This window comes from Lactuca serriola, chromosome 7 (assembly GCF_051521515.1).
Source record: "Lactuca serriola cultivar US96UC23 chromosome 7, Lser_US96UC23_V15, whole genome shotgun sequence".
NCBI lineage: Eukaryota > Viridiplantae > Streptophyta > Magnoliopsida > Asterales > Asteraceae > Lactuca > Lactuca serriola.
The window spans coordinates 81,807,121-81,821,988 of NC_136414.1; positions in this window are offsets into that span (position 1 = coordinate 81,807,121).

Here is a 14,868-nt window from a genome sequence, read left to right on the forward strand (position 1 = left end):
CCCCATATCACCACTTTTTTGCTGTTTTGCATCTTTAATCTAGGTAAGAGATTAGGTAAATTTGTGGTTCTGGCTCTTTATTTGATGGGGATCTTTGGCTTTTAAATTTTTAGAGGTTTTGATGTTTTGGGTATTTAGAGTAATGTTTCTCCCACTACAGGCCATTATTGCTTCCAACATTCCTCTTGAATGAGGTCTTAGCTATTTTTGTGTGCAAATCGCAGAGAATGAGAATGACGATTCAGATTAACAACACAGCCAATTTTACTTCCAATCTCTCCGAACCCCACAACCCTTCTTCCAAATCATCACCATTATCCTTTTTATCTTTTGGATCAAAATCCGAAAAGCCCATGAGGCAAATTGCTCTTTCTTCTAGTTAAAACCTCCAGAGAAACTCACTTACCATTTATGCTTCTGTTGCCACCGCTGAGAAGCCGTCCACGGCACCGGAAGACATTGTGTTCCAGCCCATCAAAGAGATATCTAGAACCGTTAATTTGCATGGATCCTAGTCTCTATCCAATCAGATTCTTCTCCTTTCCTCCTTTTCTGAGGTGTCATAATCTCATTTGATTTGATTTCTTCTAAAGTGCTTCAATCCAAATGCTTATCAAGGTCAACTGAATTAAGTTTCCATTTCAATTTTGATAAGTTATTTACCAAATCTTGTTTAGTTAGAGATAATTCTTTTCATTTCTACTATATTAATGTAAAACAAGTGTGATAATTGTCTATTGGATTAGATGTCTAAGCCCATAACTAATTGATTGTAGCATAGTCCTTTTGGGTTGTCCTCAAAACTAACAACTGCACATGATAACTTTCGGAGAGAGAGGGTTTGAATTTATTATTTGATTAATAAATTGAAATAAATGATTTGTTAATATATTATGAGAATAATATATTAATTAGAAATATAAATATTTAATTAATATTTATTTAGAAATTAATTAAAATTAATTTTGGGGGATTAAATGAATTAGTTAAAAGTGCAGGGGCTAAAGTGCAATTGTTCAATAGTCGAGCAAGAGGTTCTAGAACCTTCCTAGGGAAGGAGATGGACGAAATCTATATGGATAATCTAGGGTTTCTAGATTAACCCATGTGGATACTTAAGGAGTTGGGTAATTACTAATTTGAATTAATAATATTATATTCAAATTAAGGTTATCCAGGACATCCTATCTGCACTATAAATAGTCCTCTACACCCTATGAATTTTAGCCATGATATCTTAAGAATAGAAAATTGAAACTCCTAACACTCCTCTTCTCTCTCCTCTCTCATCCTCTTGCTAGTGTTAGGTGTGAACCATTAGAGGCATGACATTTGTGGTGCTTGCTCTTTAAGCTTCAACAACACAAGGGGTTTCTTGTTATTCATCAATAACAATCAAAGGTATGTTTACTAACCCTAGAAACTAATTTCGAAAATATTTGTAGGATTCCTAGGGTTTCTTAGTTGATGTTCAAATGTTGCATGTTCAATTAGAGAAAACATAGATATTTAATTAGGGTTGCGTGCACACATAGGTTTTTATTTGTTATGCTCAAAACCCATCAGTGGTATTAGAGATTTGGCTTGTTTTCTATTTAATTGATTACAATTGCTTGAATTTGATCAATTAGGGTTTATGGCAATTAAACCCTTTTGGATTAAGGGATTCTCAAAATTCGGGTTTCTTGAACCCCTGGTTTCAAAAATTAGGAAAGGGTTTTAACCCTTTCCCTTGCCCTACAAGTTTCGAAATTTGGGGTTTGCTTAACACTCAAGAATTTAGATAATTGCAAGGATTGAAATCATTGCATTCTTCCCCAAGATTTGCTATTTCGAAAATTACGGTTTTTGGTAGGGTTATCTTATTTTTGGTAATTATCTCTTTATTTGATTAATTGGATAATTATAAATTTTGTTTTATCCCTCCCATGATTTTCGAAAATTAAGGGAGACGATTAGGATTAAATTATCTTGACTAATTTAGTTGGATAAACCTCAATTGATTTAATAAATTAATTAAATGTTTAATTAAAAGCTAATTATTAAATCATTTTTTTTAATTTTAAATTTAAATTAAATTCTTTAAATTTCAAAATTTAAATTTAAAGTTTAAAACCCTTAAATTTTGAAAAGTTTAAAATACATCCTTATGGATTTGATTATTAATTTAATTAAGTGATTAATTAAAAGACAATCAATAAATCTATAAAATGGGTTAAATTTAATTATATTAAAAGTTTAATTTATTAAAAGATTAACCCTCTGAATTTTAAAATGGTTTAATATACACCTTATACTATATGTAAAATTAAATGTTTAATATTTGCTATATGTATAAGACTAAGTCAGTCGAACCGCTAGTACGCCTCATTCACGAAGTCGATATATAAGGGGAGTTTAAGGAAGCGGCCTATAAAATGACTGTCATTGGGTATCCACTCTTACCCACCGCTCCCTTGATTGGTGAAGGGTCGTTAGCCGAATGGGTTTAATAAGACATAACCTCATTAAAAGTTTAATGATGAAAAGTAACTAAACTATTTTCTAACATCCCACTCTTACTTACCTTAGGAAAAGTGTGAATTTGATGCTAATCCATGAAATTGCACATTACACTTTATAAGTCGTTAGTAGAGTGTGCGTGGTTAACTGGCACACTAATATGAGAGTAATAAAGATGGTAATGGGTGTCTCGAAAATTATCATTGATTAATGGAGCACGTGTGGTTAATCGGCATATTAAAATGAAATGATAAATGACATCGAGAGTACCAAGCTAATTTACATGGTTATTCACATCTCATTTGTGATCCTTAGCATTCCATTCACAAAAGTGAGAGTGTGATCGAGATTAAACATGCCATTGATTAGATTCAATGAACCTTAAATGATCTAGGAATTTCATGAGAATGAAATTGGTAAACGCTTTACCTACCTAAAATAGATTCGAATTTGATTATGGCATCCCTCTTCAAAGTTTGAATCGAAAATATGGATCCTAGCCTTAATATAAATTCATGGGTTAATAATTAAAGATTAAAATCATCTAACTTGAATTCTCTTTTCTCATATTATAGATGTCAAGTTCAGACAACAATGGTCTTCCTCGTTCTTCTGGAAATGTTTTTCCTCTACCTCCTGAAGATGACCTTCCACATTATGGTCAAAGTGAAAGTATGTTCCCTTCTTATAGAAATGGTGGAAATGGAGGTCATGCTTATTCAGTTCTTCCTCCTCCTCCACAGTGACTCACCCCAAGTCACGTTTCCTTCAAACTGAAAAATAAGAAGTCACTTAAGCCTTGTTGGCATGCAAACATCAAGATGGAAAGTCTGTGTGTGCACATATTCTGAATATGAAATCGTACATTGACATATTGGGTATGTTGGGTGTCATTTTTCCAAGGGAGCTATCCATTGGCTTGGTTTTACTTTCACTTCCTGAGTTATACAGTCGATTCATTAAAGACTACTATATGACTGACCACAAACGTCACCCTAATTGATCTGAAACATATGTTGATTGTTGCTGAAGCATAAATGCTTAAGAGCATAAGTGAAATAGAAATGTTTGAAAGATCTGTCTGCCAAATTTCCATGGACATTGATAATAACAACAGTGGTAGTCTAGAAAAGGTTTCTCTTCCCAATAAAAGGGGGTCGACCAAGCTCAAATCGTTTGAACATATGGCTAAGATAAAAGCTAATTCTGAGATAATTGCACGTGCTAATCCTGAAAGGTGCATAAGTTTCTATTGCCAATTGGAGGGACATTTGATACAAAGCTACCTGACTACCTGAAAGATCTTAGACATGGTAAATTGAAATCATAGATTCTTATAACATGATGTGATGATCACATTTTGATGTTTTATAGGATCTAAGAGAAAGAAAGAAACTTAAGAAGAGTGAGTTGAATCTAATCGTGAGAGATGGATTTCGATCGCATGGTTTGATGATCAGATTTTGGAAGCTATTGTTTAGGAGTTATGAAAATTTAATAGATTGTTTAGTAAATGTCTAGGAACATTCTTTTCGTTTATGCATTGTAAGGAAAAAAATTCGTTTATTATCAATAAAAGTGAAAGTTTGGTTTATATAGTTGGTTTACTTTATATTTCCTCGCAATGACATTAACAAAAGTGTTGGTTACATTTCTATTATTAGCAATATTAATTATGGATTTTGATTCTTACTATATCACTTGTGGTAAATGTCATAATTGACTATGTGATAAAGAATTCTCATCAGCTAAGTTTCAATTGACAAGAAACTTGGAGTCATGCAGTTTGAGTTTTGTGATGTATGAGAATCTTGATCTTTGGAAGATTAAGACTAATTCATTGATCACATGTTTATGTGAGTCAAGTGAAAACTATTGCATCTAGTATATGTTGGTATGGACTATTTAGATCCACCATGAAGGACAGTCACTCTATTCATCAAGATTTACTGATGCTTCATAAAATATGGTTGTGTTTACGAGATTAAACATAATTCTGATGCTTTGAAAAAGTTTCAAAGAGTAGCAGAACGAATATGCAGAATCTATTAGGCAAATGATAAAGGTTCTCCAATCTGAAAGGAAAGGGGAGTACTTTAGTATCGTGTTTCGTGGGATTATCTAAATATGTCACAATTCATCCTCGAGGAACATCTTAGTGCAATTATTTGACTAAGAAGAGGAATCATATAATGTTGAAATAACTCAATCAATATATGAGTCATACTTCGTATCCAGTTAAATTTTAGAGTCATACTCTAATAAGTACAAATCGTATCTTGAAGCTTGTTTCGTACTAAATAGGTTTATAACACCTCATGAAATGTGGAGTAATAACATTTTCTTACTCTAGCACATTTGGAATTGAAAGTTGTGATGTTTTGGTTAAAACAAAAGGATAAACTAAGACCGGATACATGAAGTGTTTTCTTGTCGAGAATCCACAGTAACTTTTGAATATTTGTTTCGGCTTGTCTAGGAATGTTCCTTGAAGAGAGGAACTTATATGTCAAGAATTTAGTAGGAGTCTTATTGATCTTGAGAGTTTCAGGAATCAATCGAGAATAAACCATTTAGTTATTACTAGCACACGACCTGAGGTTGATAACCTATCGTGTTAAGTGTTGGATTAGGTGTCTAAGCCCATAACTATAACGGGGATGTACTTGACCCGATAGTAGCATGGTCCTTTTGGATTGCCTTCACCGGTGCAATTGGATAGGACGGACTTTTTGAGAACAAGGCTATTTCAGATTTATTAATATATTAATTAAGAAATCACATTATTTAATTGGTATTGATCAAGAATTAATTTAGAATTAATTTAGTGGTCAAAAGAGACTTATTAAATATACGGGGACTGATTAAGTAAATCAATGATTCTTATAGTGTGGGCCAAAGATCCATGGTTAATTAGGATGGACTAAACCAACATGGATAGTCCATGGAGGTTTAACCCATGGAGCCTAAGTAATATGAAGAGTCATGGTGCATTAGGGTTTGCATGGATGAAACCCTAGTATTTGTAACACTATAAAAGCAATCCCCTGGAGCTAAAATCGGTTTCCCAATCATTCTAAGAGAGTGATAATCGATTTTGAGCTAACTAGCCTATTCTCTCAAGCCTCCTCTTGTATTTAGTGTTTATCACACATTAGAGGCATCACACTTGAGGTGCTAAAGCTTTCAAAGGCCAACAACTTCAAACTACATAAGAGTTATTCATCAAACTATGAGTTTTATATTGTATATCCTCTATTTTATGCTAGTTAGGATGTATGCTTTGGAAAATTGAAAATGCAATTATAATTAGAGAAAACATAGAGCCAAAGCATCTAGGGTTGCAAGTGCATCATAAAAGTGTTATAGTGCTTAAAACCCAACATTGGTATCAGAGAATAGGATTGTTTTCTCTTATACTTGATGCTTGCTATTTTTTAAAGCTGAAAAAATCGATTTTCTGGCCTCTGACTGATGAACTCGCCGAGTCCGTTGGCTGACTCGACGATTCCACTCAGTAAAAGGGCAACTTGACAAGTCCAATTCATGTACTCGTCGAGTAGAAGCTTCTGGTTGCAGAATTTCGAGTTTTTTCCCAGAATTGGTTTAGTGTAACGACGTAAATTTTCAAACCAAAATTTTCATTTTTAAAACACATAAAAATCATTTATTACATTTCATAAAAACCATAAGTGTCTCAAATGTCACCGTAAATCCACAACAAAAGCCAAATCCTAGAATCCTCAACATAATCTTGGACAAGTGTGTACAATCATGCCGGCGCCTTCCCACGGTCCTGAGAAATACCTGAAACACACATCACACAACACGGTAAGCACAAAGCTTAGTGAGTTCCCCATAATACCCCACACACATATAATAAGCCTCTCATGGCTATAACTCGGCATGGACCATCCAGTCTCAAGCGTCTTGGTGTGGACCCCTCGGTCATGTGTCTCAATGAGGATCCTCCAGTTTTACAACTCAGTTTGGACCCTCCCATCCTATCTCAGTGGAAACCTTCCGGTCCCACAACTCGGTTTGGACCCTCCGATCCTATCTCAGTAAGCACATATATATATATATATATATATATATATATATATATATATATATATATATATATATATATATATATCACACAGACAAAATGCATAATATCTAATAACTCAAGTAAGCACATAAAACCCTCCGGTCACACATAGATACCAATCATGTTAAGTATAGTGAGAAGACTCACCTCGCAAGAAATCGGGTAACCTCGAAATCAAATCACCGGTCTAGCCTCCGTCTAACACATATGACAATTATCCCTAATTAATCACGGCTCTCAAGAAACTAACCTTTCTACAACCTCACAGAAGGGTAAAAGACCATTTTACCCCTCCATGGCCTTAGTGGTCCACAGATTGACCAAACCCCAAAAGTCAACGGCAGTTCGTACGTTGTGCGTACCAACTCTCTTCGTTGGGCGTACTCTGCTACCATGCAGGCATCGGAGATGCTCGACCCCTACGCTATGCATATTGGGATTATGCCCAACGTATGTCCCTGTTTCACTCTTTCTACTCGTTTGGTCTTAATCAGTTAAGACCTTGGCTCATATCACATATCTGTACTCCCTAACAGCTCTTACTCCATAAAGTCAGTGACTTTAAGCCTTTGCATGGCTGAGAAGGTCACAAACACACAAAACTCTCACTCTCTTAACTCAAAATGCTCATATCTCATGCATGGCTTGATTCCAACGTCCAAGTCTTGATATTTATGACACTACACCACTGAATACACTCAAAGCGGGTTGATCATAGTCTCTAGAGCTCAATATCTCATAAAGTCTCTAACTTTTGGGACAAAACCCTAAAATATTATAGTATGATGCATAAATCAAAAGAGTGAGAAAGCTTGAAGCTTTATACCTCTATATGAAGCTCCCAACTCAGATATGCTCAGATCCAAGGGTCTGGACTCTCACTCATTCTTCTCCAAAGCTTCTTCTTCACTCCAAGGACACACAAAATCACTCAAAGGCTCTGAAATGCACTCACAAGCTCTATGAATGAAGGTTTAAGGTTTAAGAGGTTTTGTTGTCTGAGAATGGAGGCCAAGAATGAGGCCATCATATCCTTTATATAGGGGACTCACCCTAAATTAGGGTTTTCACTCTAGGCCAAGTACACCCAATGTACCCTCTGGTATGCCCGGCGTACTAGGTGGCTTCCGCATCAAAAGCACACATATGAGTATGTTGAGCGTACACTCGCGTATACCCCTCGTACTCATTCACCACCTTTTCTCAATAAGGGGCTAAAATGGAAAAGTACTCAAAACATCAAGGGGGTACAAGGTATACCTGGACTTGGGATGTTACAATTATCCCCCTCTAGAATCAGACTTCGCCCTCGAAGTCATGCTTAGCAAATAACTCTGGATGCTGCTCTCGCATCTCAGATTCCGGCTCCCAAGTCAACTCGGACCCTCTCCGATGTTGCCACTGAACCTGAACCAAGGGCACTTCTTTGTTCCTCAAAACTTTCACCTTTCGATCCAAAATCGCGATCGGCCACTCAATGTAATGCATGCTCGCATCCACCTGAATATCCTCTTGGGTTACCACTACCGTCTCATCGGCTACACACTTCCTCAATCGGGGCACTTGGAAGGTGTTATGAATCTGGCTAAACTCTGCAGGTAGGTCCAACCGGTATGCAACCTCACCCACCTTGGCGGCCACTCTGAAAGGAACGATGTACCAGGGCCACAGCTTTCCCCGCTTCCTGAATCGGATCACCCCTTTGCAAGGGGATACCTTCAGGAGGACAAAATCTCCGACCTGGAACTCTAGCTAGGATCGTTGCCTGTATGCATAACTCTTCTGGTGAATCTCGGCCATCAGTAACCTATGTCTGACCTGTTGAATCTGCTCAATCATCTTCAACACTATTTGAGTGCCACCCATCACTCTCTGCCCCACCTTTCCCCAACAAATGGGAGTCCGACACTTCCTCCCATATAAAAGCTCAAAAGGAGGCATACCAATACTCGAATAATGGCTATTGTTGAAAGAAAACTCAGCCAGGGGTAAATAAGTGTCCCAACTTCCTCCGAAGTCCATAACACATGCGCGCAACATGTCCTCGAGCGTCTGAATTGTTCGCTCGCTCAGCCCGTCTGTCTGTGGGTGCTATGCGGTACTGAAATACAAACATGTACCCAACTCCTCATGAAATTTCTTCCAAAACATGGAAGTAAATTACACGTCTCGATCTGACACTATCAAGGTTGGCACTCCATTCCGTTCTACCACCTCTCTCACATAAATCTTGGCCAGTCTCTCTGCAGAAGATCTCTCACTGATAGCCGGTCCACAATCATCCATATCGTGTCCACCCCACGCGCAATCCACGGTAACTTGGTGATAAAGTCCATAGAAATTTGTTCCCACTTCCACTGGGGAATCTCTAAAGGCTGTAGAGGACCATGTGCTCCACCTTGACCCGACGACAGGTCAAGCACCTCTCTACAACCCATGCCATGTCCCTCTTCATACAGGGCCACCAATAGTCTCTCTTCATGTCCAAATACATCTTAGTGGCCCCTGGGTGGAACGAAAATCTCGATATATGTGCCTCCTCCATCAATATACGCCAAGCTCCACCTGTATATGGCACCCAAATCCGACCTCAGAAAATCATAAGTCCCTAACTATTTGAATGAAACTCAGAAACCTGACCGACCAGACGCTCTCTCTTGGGGTTCTCCGGTCTCATAGCCTCTACCTGAGCCTCTCGGATGGTGTCTAAGACTGGAGTCTTTACCGTCATCCTCATACACAAATCTCGGATTGGAGTGCTCTCGGCTCTACGACTTAAGGCATCGGCTACCACATTACCCTTGCCTGGGTGATATAAGATCTCACAGTCGTAGTTCTTCACTACATCCAACCATATCCTCTGCCTCATATTCAGGTTGGGCTGATCCATCAGGTACTTTAGGCTCTTATGGTCCATGTATATGGTACACCGGACACTATAAAGATAGTGGCGCCAGATCTTGAGGGCGAACACCACCACCCCCAACTCCAAATCATGGGTGGGATACCTCGTCTCATGAGGTTTCAGCTACCTCGACGCATATGTTATCACGTGACCCCTCTACATCAACATTGCACCCATCCCGAAAATAGATGCACCATAATAGACTACGAAGTCCTCCACTCCCTCCGGAAGGGCTTGATGGGTTTTAGGCATAAGAACAATCCTATGTGCTCATACAAACCCTAATGCTTGGATCTAGGTTTCTCTATTGTACATGCTTTGAATCCAAGACTAATAAACTTAGATCTAACATATTATAAACTGAATTAGGGTTTAGAGAATTACATTTGATTGTTATATAGCAATAACAATCAATTCCTTGCTTGGATTGGCCTTAGAAAGCTTAGTGCCTCAAGTGTTGCACCTCTAATGGAGTCACAAACACCTTATGCAACTTGGATGAAGAGGAGAAGAAAGGAGGCTGCCAAAAACGACTAGAAACCCTAGAGAATTGGTTGTCCACGTTTTTGGAGCCTAAGGGGTCCTTTATATACTTGTGTAGGAGAAGAAAGGAGGCTGCCAAAAACGACTAGAAACCCTAAATTTAATTAATCTCTTTTAGCCACAAAATTAATTACCAATTAACTCTTGACTAATACTAATTAAACAATGTGATTTCTCCTTTGATATATTATTCTCATAATATATCAATAAATCATATTTAAACCTTTCTCTCCTTAAATCATCCTACATATTGCTATGGTGAAGGCAACCCAAAAGGACCATGCTCATAATCGGGTCAAGTACATACGAAAATAGTTATGGACTTAGACACTAATCCAACAGTCTCCCACTTGGATAAGTCTAATAACTATTTTCCGTATGACTTCAGAACCTGATCAGCAATCGTAGCTTTCAAAAGCCGCTGTCAACTCTGATCTTATCAGATAGCGTGTCCTCTAGATAAGGGATCATATATTCCTCCATTCTCAAGATATCGTATAGATATAAGACATTAATTTTAATCATTGTCTCTATACTGTTTCCCGACTTCTGATTTATAACGAATGATAACAGACTACAATTAAACACATCAACATAGTCCCGGCTTGGCCAAGTGCTTAGGTGTCATCACTAAATCATCTAGAGGCCAACATATATCGCTTTTATTCCACTCCGGGTAAAAGGAATGGATAAACTTCGACTCAAATGCTCGCTTGCATTTACTGATCGAATCACACACAACAATAAGTTTTATAACACCAAGTTACTGGTGCGTTTACTTATTATCAATGTGCAATCGACCAACAAATAACAACTCACATGTATCGGTTTCAAGAATATACAATATTATCGTCTCACTAATCACTCGTGATAAATCCATAAAGTGATCCAAGTGAGCGTGGGTTTAATCCAATACTCTAATCTTATCAAAGTACTCATGAACTCTGCAGCAAACTTGTGCTATGTCTAAACACTTCAGACAATCTACAGACAGTTTCATGACAGTCTTTATTCATACCTACTCCCAACGTATGACTGACTGTAGATGTTTGAATAACCTAGTTATTCTGGAAGTCAAAACATGCAAATTGAAACATAAGAATAATACTTAATCCTATATGGCCTCAAACTTGTGAGAGTAAATAAAACACTTCTATTTAACCACCATATTGATTACTCATTATTATCGTTTACTGTTTCAGAAAATCAACTTATTACTCAAATTACAACAATAGCTATCCCATGCATAAATCATGCACACTATGTTTCCTATGTTCCTTACTTTGTGAAATAGATTAATTGAAAAACCTTTTCAATGATGCTCATTTCACAATTCCCAATCCTTATCATTAGTGTAAGAACACAAGGTTCTTTGCTACTATTAGAATATGCTAGATTCTAACATCTTATGCAACGATCCTTTCGTAAAGTCATAGCACAAAAATCACCAAGACTTGGCTAATGAAATTTTGAAGTACTCTATCGGACATTGTTACAAGACAATTCCATAGACGAGAAGTCTCACATTCAAAGTACATTCATTTGAACATCCTTCCTGCATAAAAGTTTCTAATCTAGGCATAGAATCTCAATATCCAACTCCTAATATGGAAACATTTCCACATTTTCCATATGACAACTCATTCTTAATAGAATCTTATCTATTCATAATAATGTTGATATGGTCCATCCAATACCATACTTCCAACTACTCACAAGCGACCAATCCTCAGCGAACTTTGGATCATCCTTTGATAGTTGTTTAATTATTTTAGCCAAAACCAATTCTAGTCCTTTTTCCCCCTTAATGCGCTAGATTTTTGGAAAATTTTAGGATGGTAAAATATTATAGCATTTGCAATCGATCCTATACCCGAAGCATATGGGACACGATGCATAATGTCTTACATAAAGATATGATACTTTACCAATCTTTTGCATAATATTTTATGTGTCATGTTCTCACAATTTGAACTATGAAGAGGGATGCCGTAATCATAATCGAAATTTGAGAACACACAATGTATCCTTTGACTGAAAATATTAAAATTTCTCAATCTAAGCTTTAGATATTGAAACGAAGTATAATATTCTCTCCCTTAATTATAGCAAAACAACTTTTCAACCCATTCAACTTTACAAATTGAATCTTTGTTTTTCTATAATTAATATTGCTAACTTGCAATACTTGCCATAATAATCATACAATCATAACACTTATGCTCCCACTATCATGATGATTATTACCATATAAGCATAACACTTATGCTCCCACTAGCTTTGACATGTATTCAGAAAACAAATGAACTTCCAGAAAAACATGCCTATTGAATTTCTGAGATTCATATTTCTAATATCAGATGCTTCGATAAGCCTTTATCTAAGCTTCTTAAACTTATACACCTTTGCCTTAGATAGCTCATATGTGTGCTTAAACAATTTAGAACTTATGTTACTAAGTTCCAAATGTTCAAACTAATTGCCAAATCTCACAATTCGAACTATGGAAAGGGATGCCGTAACCATAATCGAATTTGAGAATACAATTTTCACAATCGCTATCTTCTTAAGATCTCTCTTAGTGAAAGCATTTCCTCACAGTCATTTTCATGAAGGAGGGAATCTTATGACACTTAGATTTTATGATGTATGAGTTCCTATCCATGTGAATTTGCCAAAACCAAAGTTTGCTACAAATCCAAACTCATATAGACTGAACTTTCTTAATCTTGATTTCTTGCCTTATGGTAACACAAGTGCCCACCATGTCTTCCAAGTAGTTTAGTAACTTGTCCTTACATATCAATGTACTTTCCATCGACTAAGGCTCTAGTATGCATTCAAATGAGAACTCATAGAACTCACATACACAATTAACTCAATTGGAATGGCATAGAAACAAAATAATGTCAGCACGATAGGTTGTAAACCTCAAGGCGTGTGCTAGTAATGATCTATAAGGTTTATTCTTGATTTGTTCTTGAAACCTTTCAAGACCATTAAGACTCCCACTGACTCCCTAATATATAAGATTCTCTTGTCAAGAAAAATTTCTTGACAAAGCAAATATTCAAGAGTTAGTGTAGTTCTTATCAAGACAAAACACTTCACATAATTGGTCCTAGTTGGTCTTTGTCTTATCCAAGACAACACAACTTACCAATTTCAAATGTGCAAGAATAAGAAATTTTTTCCAAATTCCACATTTGATGAGTGTTATAAACCTACTTAAGACTTGATGTTGGAACGAAGTATGATTGACTTCTTGATTTACCCATTTCTACAATTCTCGATTCCTCTTCTTAGACATGAAATTGCACTAAGACTCACTTAGAGGATCAATTGAGACATGGTTCTTAATCATTAAGACTTATCATAAAACATAATAAAAGGTACTCTCCTTTCTTCTTAGAATAGAGAAACTTTTATCTTTCTGCCTAATTGATTCTTCTTTATTCGTTCTATTATTCATTTAAACTCTTTCAATCAACTCAGAATTACACTTAATCTTATAAGTATAATCATATTTACTAAACTTTAGTAAATCATGACGAATATCTTTGTCACTCTTATGGTGGACTTGATCAACGCACAACATAGTGTACTTGATCTCCTAGTCCTTCAATTGACACTTTGTCAAAGAATTAGTCTAAGTTTCCCAAATGTGAAAGTTTTTCATTCATCATACAATACACATTGCATGATTCCAAGTTTCTGTCCAATTGAAATTTGGGCGATGAGAAACTCTCCCTATTTGGTAAACTTTTGACATTTCCACAAATAACATAATTAAGAATCAAATCCATTTTGCTAATAGAAGTACACAAACATCAATTTTTCATATATTTCATTGCAAGGATAAACAAATAAGATAAAAACCATAATTTATTTTATTCATAAAAAACAGCGGAAAACATGTCCTTACAATGCAAAATTCAAATGAAAAACTATGTAATCATATACTCCTAACAAATCTATCATAACTTCCTAAGCTCAAAATCTGATCTTCGAATTCATGCGATCGAAATCCATTTCTTCGTGATCAGACTCATCTTGCTCTTCCATCAGACTTCCTCTCTTTTCTCTAATCCTGCAAAACATGCAAATGTAATCTTATCACATTATGAATAAAGAATAGGAATTTAAATGGAGTTAGATAGTGGATTTTATACCTGAAGTAGAGCCATACTTATCGACTCTCCTATCTCTTAGATTCTTCAGGTCCTTCGGGCAGCTTCGTATCTATTGCCCCTTCTCTTGATAACAGGAACAGGTGGTGTCCATGGAAGCATGGTTGGTTGAGTTATCAGACAAATATGCTCCATTACTTCGCCAAATCATTTCTGATTCAGCAGCAATAAGCATGTAAGTCAAGTCAATGAGGGTTGCGTCAAGTTTCATCATATAATACTCTCTTATGAACTTATCATATGATTTAGGGAGTGACTGAACAACCCAGTCCACAACCAACTTATTTGAGATAGACGCACCCAACATAATCAACCTATCAATGTGTGATTTCATCCCTAGGATGTGAGCACACACGGGTTTGCCATCTTGATGTTCCATTTCCAATAGGGACTCGGTGATCTTGAACCTTTCAAATCTTCGATCATTAGGGTTAGGGAGAACAACGGGAGGAAGAGGAGGAAGTGAAATCAAGCTAGTCCATAGTGATCCTTCACTTTGAATCAAGCTTTCACTTTCATTAGGAACACCTTTTCCTTGGGATTCGGGAATACCATGGTTAGAGTCAGACATCTACAAAACGGACTCTCAGATTCTCTGGGCATGAACAAGTATAAAAGCATCCCTCAATATCAAC